The following is a 17696-nucleotide window of genomic DNA, read 5'->3' as shown; positions in this document are numbered from 1 at the left end:
CAGAGGAAGGCAAAAAACCCTTATGAAGCAGATGCCAATTGCCCCATACCAGGGGGAAAATTCCTTCCCGACTCCAAATGTGGCAATCAGAATAAATCCCTGGATCAACGTTCTGTCCCTATTAATCTACTATCCATAACTTGTAATATTATTGCTTCCAAGAAACACATCCAGGCTCCTTTTAAACTCTTTTATTGAGTTTACCATTACCACTTCCTCTGGGCAGAGAGTTCCATAGTCTCACCGCTCTTACTGTAAAGAACCCCCGTCTGTGCTGGTGTTGAAACCTTCTTTCCTCCAGCCGTAGAGGATGTCCCCTTGTTATAGATACAGTCCTGGGTATAAATAGGTCCTGGGAGTGATCTCTGTACTGCCCCCTTATATATTTATACATAGTTATTAAGTCCCCCCTAAGCCGTCTTTTTTCCAAACTAAATAACCCTAATTCTGATAATCTTTCTGGGTACTGTAGTCCTTCCATTCCCTTTATTACTCTGGTTGCCCGTCTTTGAACCCTCTCCAGCTCCACTATATCTTTCTTGTACACTGGTGCCCAGTACTGTACACAGTATTCCATGTGTGGTCTGACTAGTGACTGGTACAATGGTAGAATTATTTCCTTGTCGTGGGCATCCATGCCCCTTTTGATGCACCCCATGATTTTATTTGCCTTAGCAGCAGCTGCCCGACACTGGTCGCTACAGGTAAATTTACTGTTAACCAAGACTCCTAAGTCCTTTTCCATGTCAGTCGTCCCCAGTGTTTTCCCATTTAATACATATTCCCAGCCTGGATTTTTCTTCCCCATGTGCATAACCTTACATTTATCTGTGTTGAACCTCATCTGCCACATCCCAGCCCAAGCCTCCAACCTATGCAGATCCATTTGTAATTGTGCACTGTCCTCTATTGTGTTAACCACGTTACAGAGCTTAGTATCGTCTGCAAAGATTGATACTTTACTATACAATCCCTCTACAAGGTCATTAATAAATATATTAAAAAGAATAGGACCCAAAACTGACCCCTGTGGTACCCCACTAGTAACAGTCACCCACTCAGAGTATGTACCATTAATAACCACCCTCTGTTTCCTATCACTGAGCCAGTTACTTACCCACATACACACATTCTCCCCCAGCCCAAGCATTCTCATTTTATGTACCAGCCTTTTATGTGGCACCGTATCAAATCACATAATTTGCTTGTATTTTATGATATATCTGTGTATAGTAATTTGATTCACTAGTATGCAAAAACAGATATCACAGGTGTAATGAAGGTGGTTTCTTTTATAAAATCTTGACTAATAGTTTTCATAAAGATTGCCAAACAACCAGGCCCAGACTGGGTATGACGAGGTGGCCCAGGCAGTTTAAGGCCATTGGCTAGATATGGAAGGCCACATGTTGGCAATTGCAACACAGGATTTTTTTTTTCTTTATCAATTCTCTGTTTAATAGAAAAAGTGAAAACACATAATGTAAAACAATATTTGACATGGTGTTTATCATTAGTGCAGTGCAATACAATGTTACATATCACAGCACATGATAAAACAATGTTAAAGTGTTACAAAATAGTCTGTTGCCATTATCGAAAACATTGTGGTGCATTAGAAGGTGTGTTGCAAACCATCATGTAAATCATGAAGCCTCACAAAAATGATATATTGTAGTAGTAGTAGTAGTATTGAGATTTACAGAGCCTAAAATGGTGGTAAAGGATGATAAGGTAGCCACTTTAAATCAGTTTGGTAGCCTAGGCATTTGGCAGACATCACCAGGCCTGCCATTGGAAAAAATAAATCCCACCCTTTTGAACCTGTCGCTGAGGAGTGGGGCAGGTATTTACAGAAGGAAGCGGTCAAGCTTAAGAGGTACTTTTTACCAGCGTGTGAGTAGTTTAAATGAAGTTTCCAGGATTTTGCTTGAGATAGAGACTTTATGAATAGCTGGTAAGATCTTTTCCCACTCTTGAGGTTGCAAGTTGATTGAAAGACCCCTCTCCCAAAAGCTCATAAAGTATGACTTAGATGCCAAATATGTAGACAATAGGAGGGTGTCAGTTTTGGATAGAAGGCCAGAGTTCTCAGAACTGCCATTGCAAAGACTTTCAAATGGAGTAAGCAGTCTACAGAGTTGGGGCTCTGGTAGTAGTGAGGGATTTTTCTTGTTATCATGGCACATGTCAGTAGGTGGGATATATTAGGCAGCAAGTGAACACCTTGTCCTCAAAGTTGATGTGTTAGACTCGTAAGGATCTGAGCGACTTTGACAATGGCCAAATTGTGATGGCAGACGACTGGGTCAGAGCATCTCCAAAGCTGCGGCTCTTGTGGGCTGTTCCCAGTCTGCAGTGGTCAGTACCTATCAAAAGTGTTCCAAGGAAGGAAAAGTGGTGAATCAACAGCCGAGCTACCATAGTTCAAATTGCTGAAAAAGTTAAGAGTGACCATTAGTGCGTTGCATAAAGGATCTGCTACTAGCGTCTTGGTGCCAGATACCACAACACACCTTCAGAGGTCTATTGGAGTCCATGCCTTGACGGGTCAGGGCTGTTTTGGCGACAAAAGGTGGTCATAATGTTATGGCGGTGAATGTATGTCTACCCTGTGTCTTTTTATCATTAAACATGAAATGGCTTTGGAAAGTCTCCAAATGTTATGGTGAACTATGGTACAATCGCATTATAGAACTGAATCTGACCAACTGAACAAGGTGAATCTTGAAATCAAGTTGGAATCAGAGAACTTATAATACTCATTGGCTTTCTGTGCACTTTATGTCCACTTAGCTGTTTATAATTAATAATTGGTTAATTCCAAACAACATGTAGCAGAACAAATAAACCAAGAACCTGCTAACTTAAATCAATGCAAAACTACTAAACAAAATAACTAAACCAGCTACAAATAAAAAAATAGTAAGCAACTAAACTAATATACAAAAGAAATGTATTGTAAATGTATTTTTTCTGAAGTTTGATTTTATTAAGAGGGGAGCTCAGTGTAGCAAAACCACAGCCCCTGACTGCTGACAGGCACCTAGATCATCTGGCAGCATGATGGCCCTTTAGTCCCCCCGGCGTTTCTTACCATGATAGCAAGGAGCCACATTTTTATTTGATTTTTCAATGCCAGTCTCTGACCAATCAACAGAATTACCTCTCCCTCAGAGGGAGTCTCGCATTTAATAGTAAACAGACATCTTGCCTGCACTATTAAACATTTGGGACTTCCTCTTGGAAAAGGTAAGACTGCTAGCTCAGCAGCTTCCACTTAGTTTGTAGTGATTGTGAAGGGGGACAATACAGTACCACAGTGTATGAGAAATGTGGTCGGCTCCAGGCAATGGCGACTCTAGAAACAATATATAGGGGGGAGCACACAAGATACCACAGTCAAACTGGGGAGGCATTAATAATTTCCACCATTAAATCATACCACTGAAAAACATATGTATATATATTGCCAAAAGTAATGTGCTATGGAATGATACTTTTGTTTTTGGACAATACAATACTTGATCATTCAACATGGGAAGCCTAAAGCTACAATTTAGTACGACTAATCCTTGAAATCCTTTAAACAACACAATACCTTAACTTTTCCACTGAATGATTTCAGGGCCTAATATTAGACACTGCTGCCGACATATATATAAATATTAGATCCTGCTGCTGATATATATTAGCCCCTGCTGCCCATATATATTAATATTAGCCCCAGTTGCAGATATATATATTAATATTAGTCCCTGCTGCCGATATATATATATAAATATTAGACCCTGCTGCCGATAGCAGGTATAGATCAACACATTAACACACAAACCCAGCTTTGCATGTATAGATCAATTGAAATTCACTTGTGATCTCAGCACTGATGGTATATATCAAATAAACAGAATCAGACATACAAATCCTGTATTTGCAGGTATACAATAAATAATAATATATGAAACATAGCATTGCAGGTATAGATCAAATAAATACATGGAAACAGCATTGCAGGTATTAATCAACTGAACAAGACATACAAACCCTGTATTTGCAGGTATACATAAATAATGTATGGAAACATAGCATAGCAGATATGAATCTACAGAATAACACACAAACCCAGCTTTGCGGGTACAGATCAATTGGAATTCAAATAAAAACACGGCATTAAAGGTATATTTAAAACCCCCTAAATTACAGGCATTGATCACAGGTTGCACACCCCAAAGCCAGCCCTGGCGTCCACACTGCCCACATAGAACCTGGCCAGCACCCAGATAACACACATAAGATTTGCCATCTTTGTCCCCAAATAGCCCAGCACAAGTCAACTTTGTCCCCAAACAGCCTGGCCTGTGCCATCTTTGTCCCATATACACCCTGCTTGTGCCATCTTGGTCCCCAAGGCTCAAACATCCTGCTAGTGTCTGTCGGTCCGTGGGCAATTGCCCCCCAGGCCGGCCGAAATCTAATCTAAACGGCTGGTGGTTGCTGATGCCGCCGGCCGGTGCTACTTTAATACTTTTTTTTTAAATTTAATATGGCAAATTAAAAAAAAATCAGCGCCCAGCGGCCGCGTGTGAAAGCCGAGTGCGAGGAGCTTTCACCCCTCACGCTGCTCCCATCATTATGCGGCCATTAGATTGCTGGAAAACTAATCTAAACGGCTGATGCCGCCGGCCAGCGCTACTTTAAGACTTTTTTTTTAAATTTAATAATCCGGCTTGCCATATTAAATGTAAAAAAAAGTATTAAAGTAGCGCCGGCCGGCGGCATCAGCACGTATCGGCCGTTTAGATTAGTTTTCCAGCAATCTGATGGCCGCATATTGATGGGAGCAGCGTGAGGGGTGAAAGCTCCGCTCCCTCGCATTCAGACTGCTGGAGCACCGGATGTCGTGTCACTGACATCCTGTTTATGTAGAAAACAGTCTGCTGCTACCAGAGGAAGGAGGTATAGACGAAATCCCCCCAAAGTGGAAGAAGTAGAAGGTTAGTAAACCAATTTATTTTTGTACAAACTATGTAATATTTTTTTGTATTAGTTAAAAACAAAAAAATAGGTATGTGCGTGTATGTAAATGTGTCCGTGGGGGACAAACAACATAATGCTTTTTTAAATTATTAAACAAAAAAAGAAATCTGTGTCTGTATGTGTTCACAAGTTCAGCTCCCCAGTGTCACCTCTGTCCCCAATCAGCCCCTCCTAGTGTCACCTCTGTCCCCAATCAGCCCCCCCGTGTCACCTCTGTCCCCTTTCAGCCCCCCATGTCACTGCTGTCCCCATTCAGCTCTTCAGTGCCACCTGTGTCCCCAATCAGCCCACTTTAAGATATGATCCTGGTAGGGTACTCATATTAGCCTTTACAATTTCCCTGCTGCTGTGTACTATAGTTCCCATAATCCTCAGCCAGTATCATGGGGGGCATTTAACTGGCTGAGCATCTGGGGGACATTAGGTTTTGCTTTTTTTACCATCATTTGTTGCTATTAAATTTACTTATGTTAAACCACATTTGAATCATATTTGTATTTTTTATAATCAATACGCATTAGAAAATCAGGAAAAGCTGGGCATGTATGGTGGGCTGATTCGGTGACATAATGGGCCACTTGACTTGACTTGCCCCCCCCACATTCAAAGTGGCTGCCCGGCTGTAAAGTTCAAAGCAGCCATTGTGCGGCTTTGAACACGTGACGTTCGAGGGGCGGCCCCACAGAAGGTGTTCCTCGTCGCAATCACACTCCTATCATGCCAAGTCAGCCAGTGCATGCTGGAATCTGGGTATGCCTGGGCATGATAGGAGTGTGATTGCTGTTAGTAATCATATATTTTTAACATAGCAATGAGACTCCTATCATGCACAGGCAGCCAATACATGCACATGCACAACCTACAGCCTCCCTGTGCCCTGCCCCCCTACTTACACATCCATGCTATCACATGCATATTCATTCATCACAAACATTCATTCCCTCATTCACGTATACTCATTCATACACCCAACCCCACCCTTACCTGAACTGCAGATCTTCTGGTGTCGCTCGCAGACTTACGCAGGGAAACAGGAACGGAGCGGAGTCATGTGCGGTGACGCGCATTCACGTGAGTCCGCTGGGTTCCTGCATCCCCTCAACGGAGCAAGAGACGCTGCTGAGCAACACAGAGGGAAGCGGTCCCCGGTCTTGCGGGGGACATCTATTCTACGCAGAACGGTATACGACTTCCGACATCTATTCTACGCAGAACGGTATACGACTTCTGCACTGGTAAGGAGGATTGTTAAAGCTTACCGTGCAGACGTTCACCGGCGAGCGTAAACAACCTCCACTGCCGGCTTTAACAATCCCGGCAAGGGAGATTGTTAAAGCACACCCAGCAGACGTGCCGGCAGCGGAGGTTGTTTACGCGCATCGCCGCTGCCGGTGAACGTCTGCACGATGCGCTTAGACAACCTCCTGTGCCGGCATATATATTCCTTTTGAAATTAATTGAGATTAATCAATTTAATATAAGAATATAACAAGCATCAGATCTAGGGATGCTTATTTTTAACATACAGTTTTAAGTAGATTTTTTTGAGGTGATTATTATTTAGGTGCAAATAAAGTTATTTTAATATTATACAATATTGCATAATGTCAGTTTCTGATCATCCGATACACGGATGTATACATGTATGGTATTTTTACCACTGTATTTACTATATAGCATGTCACAACAGTATGCTATCAGTTATACATTTTTAGTTTATTTATATTCACTAATTCAAAGTTCATCACTTCAATAAGCACAGCAAATTTCTTTACAGGTATTTAACACATCCTTCAGAAGTACCATTATATAATTTTAACATAGCACCATTAGTATATTCACTTTCTACTTTCTGCACTAACCTATCATCTAGATTGGCAGTTAAATGCTACGCTTAATCTTATATACACGGCACTTAGCCGCATTCACATAATATACACATACACAAGTGTAGTAAAAGGCACTACACGCCGGTTGCATCCCAGCATACATTCACTTAGGTGGAGTAAGTTCATTGTATATTTAGTTGCTCATTAAGTTAATTGATTACATTGAATTGCATTTACTGGTTTAATGGGTTGTGCTATATATGTATGTTCTGCTCATATACTCATTTGTGTCCTGATGAAAGTCAAATAAAGACTGAAACATTGACCTGCAAAAGAGGAATCTGTATTTATTGGAAAAAGACCTAGAGTGCTGGTAACTATCCATAGACTGTGTATATATGTGTATATATATATTTTGTTGGAACTGGATGGTTCCCCTGATGATGACGCCATCACTGGATAATTATTTTTACATGTTACCACATTTTTGTTTATTTTGTTAATTCTTTGTATACATTTTACTAATCACACTGTGCTTAGAAAGCTCCGTTGACTTACATGGTTAAATTCAGTATCTGTGGAGCCCAGAGTTCTCAGGAGGGTATGAAAAAACCCTCTTGGAAACTTGTTTATTTTTTAATGGGAACCGCTATCTTGCAATGATGCTTGTGACTGCTCTCCAGAGTTCAGTAACACAGTTGAAGGCGACCAGCGAAAGCTCTTTTAAATCAGGCATCTGCCACCATATTGTATATCGTGGACATTGATGCCCTGGGACGGGGGATAACACGGAGTCCTTGGGGCAGATTTCGGTCTTGCTGAATGCCTCAACGCCGGCAACACAGTTGAATGCCTCAATTACAGCAACACAGTTTAAGCAAAAAAAGCGACATTTGATCACTTTCTACACTTATTTAATAGCATAGGTCATTTACTGACTGTTTTTCCATGATGTGCCTAGCACATCATTCGTTGTTAAGGGGTTAATGAGATCCCTGTACAATGGGACTTATATGCACCAAGAAAAAGAGCAAATAAAATGAAAATAAACCCTGCTCAATGTCCTATCTGAACAATTAGCATCCTATCTATAGTCTTTCAGCTACTCTACTTACTATTCAGCATTACCCTGGGGCTGTAGAATTATTATATGGGGACTAAATTGTGCAGAATGCCGAGTCATATGTACCTTCCTTCTTCCACAAAACCCTGGATAATGTCACATATACACAGGCACACACCGATATGCATACACAATTTTTTCTTTAAATGCTGTACCCTTTGAAGTGTTACAAAATGTGTGCCAAAGAGTTAAACTTTCTAAATACACTTTCAAGCACATTATTAAACACCTCCCTTTGAAGTTACGTCAAACACAACGTAAAGATTTTCAGGAAATAATGTACAAACGTGTTTCCTTATTCCAATGATGCAGCCGTTTCGCCTTGTAACAGCTATGCAAGTTTTTCTCTAGGTAAGGACAGAAATCCAATTATTGGTTTTGTCTAGAGACTTACTTTTTTCCCTTTATGTTAAGCTTACTTTATTTCCTTGTGTTAAGCTGGCCATACTGATGGAATTTAATCAGAGTTAGTGTTCTTGGAGGGTAGTTTGCAGCTATGATTTTGACATCCTTTTCCTCTAGCTTATTTTGATATAATCCTAAATACCTGGCGGTACAGAATAACTGTCAGGGTAGCTTTCAAGCTAATTCAAACATAAGGACATGGTAATTCTATTTAGAAATGTATCATACATCTGTCATCGAGTATCGACTTTCTCCCAAAGCCTACTTCTGTGTTTGGGATGAAATATCACTCCAAACCAGGGTTGTCTTTAATATTGATTGGACCCTTGGCAAGCATTTGCTTGCCACAACACCGCCCCCCCGCCCTCGCTGGCATGCAATTATGCCCTCCACCCCGACACAAAAAGAAAGTACTCGCCACACTTACTCTGCAGCGCTGCTATGGCGACAGAAGCCGCCGTTACGTTCCCGATGCTCAGGACTCTCCCTCCAGGCTACTTAAAGCTGTCTCGCCCTTATGCCAGTGCTCAGTTGTACTGTGGCTCCCTAGTGGATATTCATGCTTCTCAGCTTACTTCTGAGCATTTTCCGTGTATCTGATTTGTTCCATGACCTCTGGTATCCTGACCCCGGCTTGTTACTCGACCACCCATGCTTATTATTATTGTTTTGTTTTATATAGTGCCATCAAGTTCCGTAGCGCTGTACAATGGGTAGACAGAACATAACAAGTACTATGTAACATAACAAATTGACTTACAAAGACAACAGGTGAGGAGGGCCCTGCTCAAACGAGCTTACAATCCTATAGGCATTTAGGGTGTATTACACAATAGGTATAAGGTAAAAGTGCCATTGTAAGGGATGGACCAGCCACAATAGTGTAAGTATTGCATTAGAGGGACTAGGAGAGGTGAGCTAAGGGAATATGGGGGTGTTAAAGTGCAATATTATAAGCGTCCTTAAAGAAGTGGGTCTTGAAGGAATTTTTGAAGGACCAAAGGCAAGGGGAGAAAAAGGAATAGACTGGGGGAGGGCATTCCAGAGGATAGGGGCAGCCCTGGAGAAATCTTGTAAGCGTGCATGAAAGCTAGTAATCAGAGGAGATGATAGAAGGAGATCATTGGATGAGCGGAGAGACCGGTTAGGAGTGTATTTAGAAATGAGTGAAGAGATGTAGGGAGGGGAACCGCTGTGAAGGGCTTTGAAAGTAAGAGTGAGGATTTCTAAATGAATCCTGAAGCACACAGACAGTCAGTGAAGAGACTGACAGAGGGGAGAGGCAGCAGCATTCATTGTGGATTGTAGAGAGGTGAGACGGTTAAGAAGGAGACCAGCTAAGACAGAGTTTACAGTAATCAAGACAGGAGATAATCAGGGCATGGACAAGAGCCTTAGTGGCATGCTGTGTTAGGAAGGGACGGATGCGGACAGACTGAATGTGGGGGGTGAACGAAAGGTCAGAGTCAAGGGTGACACCAAGACAGCGGGCATGAGTAGACGGGGAGATAATGGCACCATTAACAATGAGGAAAATTGATGGGGGAATCTTAGCATTGGAGGGAGGGAAGATGAGAAGTTCTGTTTTGGAGAGGTTGGGTTTCAAGAAACGTTTAGACATCCAGGTAGAGACAGATGCAAGGCAGTTAGTTACACGATCTAAGACAGAGGGAGAGAGATCAGGGGAGGATAGATAGATCTGGGTGTCATCAGCATACAGGTGGTATTGAAAGCCAAAGGATGAGATCAGTTTGCCAAGCGAGAAAGTGTAAAGAGAGAACAGAAGGGATCCTAGAACAAAGCCTTGGGGTACCCCAACTGAGAGAGGGAGGGGAAGCGTTACTGGAGACGCTGAGGGTACAATCGGAGAACTAGGAAGTGAACCAGGAGAGAGCAGTGTCACAGAGGCAGAGATTATGGTAACCCCACAACAGTTTCCTGTTATCAACCCCAGGCCTCCCAGTGCGTGTTCCGTGTTGAGCATCGTGTTTATTCCTGCAGTTCGGATTCCTTCAGGTAAGACGTGCTTACAGACCTCACACCCTGTGTGGGCCCCTTCACCGTCATCCTCCGAGTAACTGTCCCCTTCATTGTGTCACGCCTCTCTTTTCCTTCTTCATTTAGCATCGGTATAGATCAAATAAATAATACATGGAAACACAACATTGCAGGTATGGATCAACTGAATAAGACATACAAACCCAGGTATATAGACTAAATAAATAAGAACATATAAACATATTATTGCAGGTATAGATCAACTGAAAATTGCATGTAAACTGAGCACTGAAGGTATAGATCGAATAAATAATGCACTCGAAAGAACAGCCCTGGCACGTAGATTGCACACATAGGACTTGTCCCAACACCCATAATGCATCCACAGGACCTGCACCCAGATTAGATCCATAAAACTTGCCATCTTTTTCCCTCAACCAGTGTCTGTGCCATCTTTGCTACAAACAGCCTCTCTGTACCATCTTTGCCCCCAAACAGCCTGCCTGCACCATATTTGCCCCCCATTTACAGATCCATGCTATCACACACTTATACATACATACATACATGCATTCACTCATTCACAGGTACTCATGAGCTGCACCTGGGTTCCTACCTGAGATCGCTGACATTCACAGTAAAAATTAAGGACAGGAAGGATGTGTGCATGCTGACCACCACCCACGATGATGGCACTGTGCCTGTTTCTGAGGTCCGTTTAAAACAAAACGGCCTTCATCAAGGCCTATAACAGGCATATGAGGGGAGTTGATATGGCAGATGGGGTGGCCACATGTCTCAGATTTCCCGGAACAGTCCCGCTATGGGACTTTAAGTCCCGGGCAGCCTCAATTAAAACGCCCTCCTTTTTCTGACGAGGAAGAGAGAGAGGTGCGCCGAACGGTCGCTGAAGTCGCGGCGCTGGTATCTTATGCTGAGCGCCGGAATATGATGGCAGAGGCCTTGTGCTCCCACAGCAGGACCTCTACAAGGTAAGTGAACTTCAAAGGGGCAGTGTTGATGCCAGGGCTGGCTTTGGGGTGTGCAACCTGTGATCTGTGCCTGCAATTTATCTATACCTTTAATGCTGAGTATTTATGTGAATTCCAATTGATCTGTACCTGCAAAGCTGGGTTTGTGTGTTATTCTGTTGACCTATACCTGCTATGCCGTGTTTCCACACATTTATGTATAACTGCAAATACAGGGTTTGTATGTCTTATTCAATTGATCAATACCTGCAGTGTTGTTTCCATTTGGTGTTTGTTTGATCTATTCCTTCAGTGCTAAGTTTACATGGGATTTCCAGTTCATCTATACCTGCAATTCTGGGTTTGTGTGTTCTGTTGATCTATACCTGCAATGCTATGTTTCTGTCACGTACAAGTAGTAGGAGACACCGTAGTCAGGTAGGACTCCAGGACAGAACAAGTTCAGACAAGCCGAGGTCAGGATTCAGGAGATCAGGATAAACAGTAAACGAGCCGAGGTCAGGATTCAGGATAACAACGTAGTCAGGCAAGCAGAGGTCAAACACAGGAATCAGGAAGGTAAACGCTATCTGGGCATTGACGACCATCAGAAGGCAAGGTGTAGCTGGTCTTAGCGGTTTAAATGGGGAACCGCGGAGGAAGTCCGAATCTCCCATCAACCCATCATGACATCACTTCCGGAGTCCGGGAATCGCAACCATTTTGAGTGTGGCGTAATCTCCCTTCATAAAGACCTGCAGTTAGGGAGTTTGCACCAGGAGGTCTGCCTCTCCTGTGCGGCACTTCAGAGAATGGCAGCGGAAGTGACCGTGCGGTGGAGGGGGGTCTCCCTCTCTTCCGTGGCGGCTGGTGCGGAGGTGGCCGTGCGGTGGAGGGGGGTCTCCCTCTCCTTCGTGGCGGCTGCTGCGGAGGTGGCCGTGTGGTGGAGGGGGGGATCTCCCTCTCCTACGCGGCGGCTGTTGCGGCAGCGTGGGAACCGGGGACAGGTGAGTAACAGTTTCAATACGATATTATTGTATACGCAAATACAGGATTTGTATGTCTGATTCTGATTCAGTGTGGCAAATAATGTTTTGGGTGCAGGAAAAAGGGAGTGATTGCATCCTAGGGACCGTGCAGGAGGGCCCATTTTTTTCAATATAAAATGAATTGGCAACAGGGTCTAATATTTATATATATCTGCAGCAGGTTCTAATATTTATATATATCGGCAGGAGGTTCGAATATTTATATATATATCAGCACCAGGGGCTAATATTTATATATATATCGACAGCAGGGGCTAATAATATATATTGGCAGCAGGGTGTAATATTAATATATTGGTAGCAGGGTGTCTCTGTAAGTCAAATTGTTGTGTTATATATAGGGCTGCAACTAACGATTATTTTCATAATCGATTAGTTGGCCGATTATTTTGTCGATTAATCGGAAAAAAAATGAATGTAAATTTTTCATTTATTTCATAAATCATTTATTTAAAATAATTTAATAAATGATGTTAAATACAAACAGCAGAATAAAAAAAACTTGCATTTCTTGTCTTTATTTCCCAACCAGCCCCCACAATTGATGCACATTTGAGCCCAGGCTTGCCATGCTGCCTCCCAGACATGCCACCCTGCCTCCCACATATGCCACGCCACCCTGCCTCCCACATATGCCACGCCACCCTGCCTCCCACATATACCACTCCACGCTGCCTCCCACATATGCCACGCCACGCTGCCTCCCACATATGCCACTCTACACGCTGCCTCCCACATATGCCACTCCACGCTGCCTCCCACATATGCCACTCCACGCTGCCTCCCACATATGCCACTCCACGCTGCCTCCCACATATGCCACTCCATGCTGCCTCCCACATATGCCACTGTGCCTGATACGCCTTATACCCCCTGATACACCACTCCATCCTCCCCAGACATGCCACACTGCCTCCCAGACATGCCACGCTGCCTCCCAGACATGCCACTCCACTCTACCCCCAGATATGCCTTATACACCCTGATACACCACTCCGTCCTCCCCAGACATGCCACACTGCCCTCCCCACATATGCCTTATATACTGTATATGCCTTATACCCCCAGATATGTCACTCCATCCTCCCCAGATATGCCTTATACCCCCCAGATATCTCATAGTCCCCTCATAGAGTCACAGACCCGTTCGCATCACACTGACACCATACTTTTATAAATAAGTACTGGGTTAATCTTCACTGCCCCCAGGATTTAGATTCCCCTTAGTCTGCCCCCAGGATTTAGATTCCCCATAGTCTGCCCCCCTTTATCTCTAACTGCACCTTAAGTTAACTTTATTAAATTAATTAAATTAACCCTCAGTCCTCATCATTAAATTAACCCTAAACACCCCATTAACCATAACTGCCCCTAAATTAACCCTAAACACCCCATTAACCACAGCATCCCCTAAATTAACCCTAAAGACCCTGTCAACCACAACAGCCCCTAAATTAACCCTAAACACACCATTAACCACAACTGCCTCAAATTAACCCCTAACACCCCATTAACCACAGCTGCTCCTAAATTAACCCTAAACACCCCATTAACCATAGCTGCCCCTAAATTAACCCTAAATCCCCTATTAACCATAGCTGCCCCTAAACACCCCACTAACCATAGCTGCCCCTAAACACCCCATTAACCATAACTGCCCCTAAATTAACCCTAAACACCCCATTAACCATAGCTGCCCCTAAATTAACCCCCACCTCCCCTAACTTTCAGCAGCCCAAATATTAATTTTATACTTACAGTTAGATGAGTGTCACAGCCATGTGGTTCTGGCCTTCTGGGAGAAGGAAGAGGGCGGGGCCAGTTGTCACAGTGATTACAGGGAGGGACTGGTAAGTAGGAGCTGCTGCTGTGAGTCACTCAAACGGATTATATAATGAGGGATATTTTTCAGAGCGTTTGCTCTGAAAAAACCCTCATTTTATAATCGATAATAATCGATTCAACTAATCGATAATGAAATTCGTTGGCAACGAATTTCATTATCGATTATTATCGATTTTATCGATTAGTTGTTGCAGCCCTAGTTATATACTACTTGTGTCCTGTCCACCCATTGTACAGCGCTACAAAATTTGATGGCGCTATATAAAACAATAAATAATAATACATCGGCAGCGGGGTATAATATTAATATATATTTGCAGCAGGGGCTAATATTAAAGAATAAAAAAACTGCCAGTTCAGCTGTTATTTTGAAATTGTATTTCAATCGCGGTCTTTACTTCAAAGAGATAAGTACATATTAAGTAGATAAAAGTATATATTATATATACCATTACTTAAGTTATTACTGGATAGGCGCATGCAAATAAGGTTAACAATTATCACCTTTGCCTCTATATCCACTTTATACATGGATATACCCCCATATATATTTCTACTACCCCTATATATACCGTATTGGCTCGATTATAGGTACTTTTTTTTCAAGAAAAAATTTTGTAATAGATATGCTACCACTCTGCCCCCCCTGAGATAGGCTGCCACTCTGCCCACCCAAGAGATATGCTGCCACGCTGCCCCCAAGATGTGCCCCCCCCGACTTACCAGAGCAGACTCCCGGGTGTCTTGCGGGGCCGGCGGGGGACATCTACACAATACACGTATACAACTTCCGGTGCTGGCACTCAGCGGAAGCGCAAGACACCTGGGAGTCTGCTCTGGTAAGTCTAGGGGGGGGGCACATCTTGGGGGCAGAGTCAAAACGCATCGTGCCGACATTCACCGGCTGCGGCGATGCGCGCCTAAACAACCTCTGCTGCCGGCACGTCTGTGCGATGCGCTTAGACAATCTCCCGTGCCGACACTCCCCCCCCCCGTGGGAAGTGCTGGCAGGGGAGGCTGTCTCAGGGTATTGGAGAGTAGGATGCAGGTCCCCTGCAGCCCTGCGGGGGATCTGTATCCTAACCCCGCCGCCTGCGCAGAGCCCGGAACTGCATGTCCCGGGCGTCGGGCGATACGAATTGTGCATTCCTGCGCTAGACCCCGAATATAGGCGGCACTCCCACTTTAAAAACCTAAAGTGTGTGTGTGGGGGGGGGTGCGGCCTATATTCGGGCAAATACGGTGTGTATGTGTGTGTGTATATATATATATATATATATATATATATATATATATATAATATATTTATACACAGGTGTGTGTATATATATATATACACAGCTGTGTGTGTATATATATATATATATATATATATATATAATATACACAGGTGTGTATGTATATATATATATATATATATATATACACACCTGTATATAATCTCACACACCGTTGGCAGAACTAAAATGTGGTCTCCCTATAGGCAGATCAACTTTTTTGTATCCATATCTCATCATAAGGAACACTAAAGCCTTGTATAAGAAATCTTGATGCAGATTGCAACCCATAATGCATTTTAGAAAGGCATACCCTGCCAATTTTACAATTAAAACTCTAGTTAATTAGCAAGATTTTAGTGCAAGATGATCCTGGTCCTTCAGGATCTGCAGGAAATCTTGCAAGAATTGGGGCAGCCTTCAATTTCCCTCCTTAAAAACTAAAGCACAGAAACGATGGTGAGTGTGCTGTGCTAAAGTATACTGGACAGACAACATTTTACTGTCCTGATTACCCTGATAAGCCTAGTCTGTGCAATGACAGCTTTTCCAAGCAGTACCATGCTGTTGGCAATTATTGAAAATAAGATTTTTATTTAGTTTATGTATTGCTTCTCTTCCCCAATCATATGGTTAATATTTTTAGTTTGATGTCACTTCATATGGTTTCAAGCTTACAATCTGCTATTAAGGGCCAATTTAATTACCATTATGAAATTCATATGAGCACATTACATACAGTGGAGACATAGCTCAATATAATTTAAATACTGCAATTTAAATTTGGGGCATCTAAACAGAAATGCACTACACAGATTTGCAGAAGTGGAGCAACTTGCAGTTATATACTTAGTAAATTCATTACTATGGGATTTAAGGTTTTCCTAAAACATGCCTAATCTATGGATCAGGTCAGGGGATGTATGTGAACACAAATGTGTGGTTTTCTACAGTTGCACAGAAATCTAATTGCAATGTAAAAACACAAAGATATATACCATATTTGCTCGATTATAAGACGACCCCCCCAAAATCTGAATATTAACTTATGAAAAAAAGAGAGCCTGAATATAAGACGACCCTGTAGGAAAAAAGTTTTGCCAGTAAATGTTAGTTCATGTAAACTATGTGAACAATTGTTTGTTAATAAAAGCTATGATTGAGAAAAATATTTTGTTTTTATTTCCTTTTTTTTTTTTTTCACTCTGCCCCAGGAATGCCTTATACCCCTATATATGCCACTGTGCCCCATGATATGCCTTTTAACCCTCTAAATGCCACTGTGCCCCATGATACGCCTTTTAACCCTCTATATGCCACTGTGCCCCATGATATGCCTTTTGACCCCCTATGTGCCACTCTGCCTTTAGGGGGTTAAAACTCATATTATGGGGCAGAGTGGCATATAGGGAGGTAAAAGGCGTTTCAGGAGGCAGAGTGGCATTAAAGGGGTTAAAAGGCATTTCACAGAGCAATCTGCCTCCAGAAATGCCTTACACCCCCCCCATTTAACACTCCCCCTCCCTCCTCCAAACTTACCGGTGCTTCTGAGTTGGGGGGGACGCATAACACAGGAGGATCCAGGTCCCCTGCATCCTCCTGTGTTATGCCCCCCCCCTCCTCCAATTTACCGGTGCTTCTGAGTCCCCAGTGCTTAGTCCGGGAAGCGTGTAGAGCTCTACCCGATTGTATCGGCTCTACACGCAGCCCGGACTAAGCACCGGGGACTCAGAAGCACCGGTAAGTTGGGGGGGCATAACACAGGAGGATCCAGGTCCCCTGCATCGCTGCGGGGGATCTGGATCTTAGTCTCATAATCAGACCTATTTGAGGTCTGATTATAAGACGACCCTGATTATAAGACGAGGGGTATTTTTCAGAGCATTTGCAAACTTTAGCAGACATCCGTGAAAATGGCTCCCTGGAAAGTGTCAAAATTACACTAGTTAAATACCTTGGGTTGTCTACAGTTCGTATGCTAGTGTGTGTAGCATGAGTGTGTAAATGGGTGTGTATAAGTAGATATTAGTGTGAGAATGATGGGTGATGTACAAAAATGTAAAAAACTGCGTAAGAATTTGGGAATTGGTACACAAACTTATGAAATAACCTAGGACAGGTTTTTTCTTCTTTTACAGACCCATTTTTATATTTACAATTCT

Source organism: Spea bombifrons, chromosome 7, assembly GCF_027358695.1.
Source record: "Spea bombifrons isolate aSpeBom1 chromosome 7, aSpeBom1.2.pri, whole genome shotgun sequence".
In the NCBI taxonomy this organism is placed as follows: domain Eukaryota; kingdom Metazoa; phylum Chordata; class Amphibia; order Anura; family Pelobatidae; genus Spea; species Spea bombifrons.
This window is presented reverse-complemented; position numbering follows the sequence as displayed.